Genomic DNA, 6,000 nt, shown 5'->3' on the forward strand with positions numbered 1-6,000 from the left:
TAGGAATATGTTTCACTAACTAATCCTAAGTATCTAAGTCTAATGATATAAACAAGGAAAATATGCAGTGACAAATGGTATGAACAGATGGAAAAAGTTTGTCGATGCAAGAAAAGTGTGAAGTGAAGTAAACAGATAAAGTTTGTTATGGCAAGGAAACATTTTATAATAAGTAAAAATGAAAATGTCGAGGAAATGTAAAATGGTAAAAAATATCAAATAAATAACTTGATAATCCTCACATGGGAAACTACTTCGGAAATGATTGGTGGGGAGACACTTAAAGAGATGAAAACTTATCTCTCTAGCTGATTTAGTTTACTAATGCCTTACTTGCTCACCAGAGTTTGCTAAAAGTGTTCTCGCTATCTCTAGTCATAAGAACCTAACATAATATAATGCCACAATATCTCCTCTCAGTCTCAACTATGGCAGCCTACACTATTGATGACACACTACCCTCTTAGTCGTTGAAATCCTAGCTTAGTCCCTCTCAATTACTAAGGGATTAGACTATAGTGATTAACTATATCCCATTGTTTATGTTAATCTTACTCATGTTCCTCTCGAACACTTAAGAATTAATGGCTAGATTTCTATCGAACATCTAGTCTTCATCTAAGAAATTGACACTCTCATTCCTCCTACAATCTTAGAAATTGAAGCACAACAAAACAAGTAAAATCAATATATAAGCATTAATCAACCATTAAAACAAAGTTTTCAAGCATCCATTAAATGAACCCTGCCAAATAAGCTTAGTTCATGGAGGGCTTCGAATAAACCATGGAAAATATCCAATTATTCATTAAACCAAACAACCCAAATAAGTTTTCAATATTTAACAATTGAGCAATGGTTGGAGAAGAAAACACTTGGTGTGTGCGACCGACGATACTTCCTCAAACAACCATGAATGACTATAGCATGAGCTTCTCTTGGATGTTTATGCCACTTCCTCAAGCTTCACTAATGGAGGAACACCAAGAAAAATGGAGGAAGAAAAACAGTGGAGAGAATGAAGAAGATGATGATTTTTCAAGCTTGGTAACCCTTATTTTCTCTCTTTTGTGTGGTGTCCTTTTATAATAAAAATATCTAAGGGTATATTTTGGGAATTTTGCACTAAACATATCCATCATACCCCCAAATTTGTTCTTTGGGGTGTGAATCTTATCTCTACAGGTGGCAGTGGACCTCTTTAGACAGTTACAAGCAGCAATCACGTGCTTTGAGAGCTGTCCTCTTGTGAAAAATATCTTTTTATCCTTTTCTACGCCAGAAATGCCAAGGAATTACAGTCTACTTCAACAACCTATGATGCCACGACATTCTTCTTAACTCACCCTATGCTCCTTGTTTTTCTGTACATCACTAACCAACCACACATTTCCTATCATATAGCAACTTAACAAAACAAAATAACACAACTACCGCAAATGCAACTACATGCAACTATATGAATCTAAAATGACCTATATGAACCCTTAGACAAAAAATAACTTAAGTGAAAAAGACCTTAAAGTAGCATTTTTACGGAGTTATTTGTGAATGATTAATAAGCACTTATAGTTCCACCGGCAGATAGACTTCGAAGATCTTTCAGAGATCATTGATCTTCTGTCAGGTATTCTTCTGATGAGTTTGTTCTTTTGACTGATGGGGGAGAACCTAAATGTTATGAAGAGGCTATGGAGAGTGAATGCAAAGATCAGTGGGTTGAAGCGATGAAAGATAGACTTTAATAATTGCATGAAAACCACACATTTGAGTTGGTGAAACTGCCTAAGGGCAAATGAACTTTGAAGAATTGATGGGTTTACAGGTTAAAGCAAGAAAAAGAAAGTCTTCATCTCTATGATATAAAGCTAGATTGGTTGTCAAGAATTATAATTAGAAAAAATGAGTTGATTTTTGAAGAAATATTTTATACAGTTATGAAGATGTTCACTATCATAACTATACTGAGTTTGGCAGCTTGATATAACTTAGAGGTTGAACGAATGGATGTGAAAACTGCTTTTCTTCATGGTGATTTGGAGGAAGAGCTTAAATGGAACAACAATAGGGATTTATTACACAAGGAAAAAATGATTACGTATACAGATTGAAGAAGAACTTTTACGGTTTGAAACAAGCTCCTAGGCAATGGTACAAGAATTTTGAGTCTATTATGGGGAAGCAAGGTTACAAAAAGACTACTTTTGATCACTGTGTGTTTGTCAAAAGATTCTCTGGTGATGATTCTATTATCCTTTTTCGCTATGTTGATGATATATTTATTGTTGCTCTCAATGCTTCTAGAATTGAGAAGTTGAAGAAAAAGTTAAGTAAATCCTTTGCGATAAATGATTTGGGACTATCAAAGCAAATTTTTGGCATAAGGTTGACACGCGATAGAAATACCAATAAATTGTGGTTATCACATAAGATGTACATTGAGAAAGTACTTTAGAGATTTAGTATGAACAAAGCTAAAACGGTGAATTCTTCCTTTGCTACACACTTTAAATTGAGTGTTAAGCATAGTCCTTCCATAGAAAAGGAGAAATGAGAAATGTGGAAAGTTTCTTACTCTTCAGCCATGGGTAGTTTAATGTATACGATTGTATGCATGAGAATAGACATGGCTTACATTGTTGGTACAATTAGTCAATTTTTTCTAATCCAGACAGAGAACATTATAATGCAATGAAGTGGATAATGAGATATCTTTATGTCACTTTCAATATGCAACTTTGTTTCGGTAATGAGAAACTTGTTCTTGTTGGATACATAGATTCAGATATGGTAGGAGACATTAACTCGAGGAGATCTACTTCAGGTTACTTAATCACTTATTTAGGGGGAATTGTGGCTTGGCAATCAAGATTAAAAAAGTTTGTTGCATTGTCCATCGCTGAATTAGATTTCATTGCAACAACCGAAGCATGCAATGAGATGCTTTGGATGAAGAAGTTTGTTCATGAACTTGGTTTTACTCAAGAGAGGTATGTCTTGTATTTTGATAGCCAAAACACAATTCATCTTGGTAAGAACTAACTTTTCATACTAGATCTAAGCATACTGATGTGAGTTACCATTGGTTACAAGATGTTCTTAAAGATAAATTGTTAGAGCTCTAGAAGATTCATACTAATGATAATGGTGTTGCTATGTTGACGAAGACCTTACTAAGAGAAAAGTTTAAAGCATGCTGCTTAACTACTAACATGGAGGATTTTCCTACATAGTTGGAGGGGAAGATTTGTTGGGTGTGGGTTCCTCAAAAGAAATGGGTTGCAACTTAAAAATTAGGTTGTTTTGGTAAAAGGGTTCTGCCATGCATTTATTATTTTTGTCTTTGACTTTGGCAAAAAAGTATTTTCCTTTTTTGTCATATGTGTGTGGGTAACTTTTGATTTTGCTATAACATGATTTTTTAAATGATTAAAGTTGTTAAATTTGTACTTCACAATTCTATAAATAATTTGTCATAAATGATTTTATATTGTTTTTAAGTGTGAAAAATAATTATAAGTGTTCTTAAGTAATTTCACAAATTGTAAGTTTTGTTTTAAAGCTCAAAACACTTGTATTTTAGCCAAATCCCCTCCCAGTCTCGAGACCAGAGTGCTAGTCTCGATACCAAAATCTCATAAGGCTTTTCATTATCGAGACCATGATACTAGTATCGAGACCAGTGGTTGAGTATATGTACTTATTCAAATAGTATCAATACCAAGGATTCAATGACTATAAATTTAACCATTAGGATGCTTGGTATCAATACCAAATGTGCAGGTTTGCATTAAATGCTCAAAATTAATAATTCTAACAACTATAATAAATCCTCAACGGCTTCAAACGACTATATTGATGTTAAAAGACATAAAAGAGACCAAGATTCAAATAGAAAACAACAAGAAAGTCAATTACAAAACCAAACCAAAATCAATAGAGTTTTAGAGCAGAAAATTTGTCAATTTCTTTGTAACACACTTTTGAGCTACATTGTTAAATTTACTCAAGCGTGATTTTTGGTGAGTGTTTAATTTGTACGTTTTCCTTTGTGAAGTTTTTCTTTTGTTTGCTAAATTTTTAATTACTCTTTTGGAGAGTGTGTATTCAAGGTTTTAGGGTATATACCTTGAAGTATTTGTAAAGTTACACCTTGTCCTTAAAGGTTTGCAAATTTAGTGGATTTTAGAAATCCTTAGTGTGGATGCTAAGGTAATTGTTGAAAACATTTTGATGTTTCGATATAACAAATTAAGTGGTTAATTAATTTTAAGATTTTATATTGAATTATATATTTGATTAAGTTATTCGAATATGAAAATTATTACTCCAAGTTTTCAAAAGTCTAATTCAATCCTTACTCAAGTGTAAAATTAATTTTCAAATCTTAAAATACTTTTGAAACAATTTTTACAAAGTATTTCGAGCCATAATGGAGCCAAAAATAAAAATTATTTAGTATGGTATCGATACCTCCCTATAGGGTACCGATACCCCTGTGAACACTTTGGTTCCGAGAAATAACATAATGCTCGAATGGTACCGATACCCCCCATAGGTATTGATACCCCCATGCAATGGTACCGATACCCCTCAGGTGGTATCGATACCCTAAGGCATATAATGGTCGAAATATTTGAATTTTACACTGCAGGTACCGATACCCTATGAAGGGGTACCGATACCCCCCACGCTCCAAGCTGTTTTATTAATTATTTTTACACTTAAATAACTCCATTGACTCCACTAATCATCCCTAACATTCAGAATCAATTGAAGGAGTATTTAAGCAAGTTCTGAAGCCATTGATCAACAAGAAATCATTGAGAAACAAGAGAGAAAGCATCAAACACCAAGTTTGTGCAATTCAAGCCAATTTTCCTTTCAATATTCATTTTTCTTTCAATAACACAAATTGTGCTCATTTGTAATCATCTTTGAGTGTTCTTATCTTGTTCTAGAATTGTGCAAACATCTTACCTTGTGAGGTTTTCTTGTAAGTTTGCAAAATTTGTGTATTTCTCTTTGGGAGAGAGTGTGCTCAAGAATTGGGGTATAATTCTTGAGGGAGTTGTAAGGTTACTCTTTGTCCTCAAAAGAAAGAACAAATTAGTGAATTTGTTGAAAAATCCTTAGTGTGGATAGCTAAGGTAGTGACGTAAACTTTGATTGAGAAAGTCAAACCACTATAAATCGATGTGCAAATTACTTTCAATTTTCTGCAAAAACTTCAACCAAATTTTTAATTGCCAATGCACCCCCCTCTTGGCCTATTCTGTAGATCGATTAACTCAATAATTGGTCTTAAAGCCTCACTCATTTGAAGGTTTAATCACCTCTTGAGTCGATTCGGGAAGAGTTACATCGATAATCAAGTCATCAATGACTTCTACTTCAAACTCCGACGTCGGTCTTGATTCATTGCCCGTCAACAAGCCTCCTTTCTTCAATGGAGATAATTATGCCTATTGGAAGAATAGAATGATGTATTTCATTCAATCAAGTGACATGGGAGCATTGAATATCATAGAAGACGGATACATCAAACCCTCCACACATATAAGATTGTGGAGTGAATGAGAGACAAGAATGTTCTAGCTCAACTCCAAAGCTATTCATATTATCTTTTGTGCTCTTGGACCGGATGAATACTGGAGAGTTTCATCTTGTACAACCGCCAAGGAGATATGGGACAAACTACAAGTCACTCATGAAGGCATAAACGAGGTAAACGAATCTAAAATTAGTCTTCTAACTCATAGCTATGAAAATTTCAGGATGAAACCGGATGAAGACGTCAAAGCTATGACGGATAGATTCTCCACGATTATTAATAGTCTCAAATCATATAGAGAAATCATTCCAAATGACAAGCTTGTAAGGAAGTTAGTTTACTCTTTTCCAAAAGCTTGGCAATCAAAGAATGCGGCGATCATCGAGGCTACGAACTTAAAATCCTAAACCCTCGATGAACTTATTGGCTCTCTCCTCATGCATGAA

Source organism: Hibiscus syriacus, unplaced genomic scaffold, assembly GCF_006381635.1.
Source record: "Hibiscus syriacus cultivar Baekdansim isolate YM2019G1 unplaced genomic scaffold, ASM638163v2 tig00113722_pilon, whole genome shotgun sequence".
Classification (NCBI taxonomy): Eukaryota; Viridiplantae; Streptophyta; class Magnoliopsida; order Malvales; family Malvaceae; genus Hibiscus; species Hibiscus syriacus.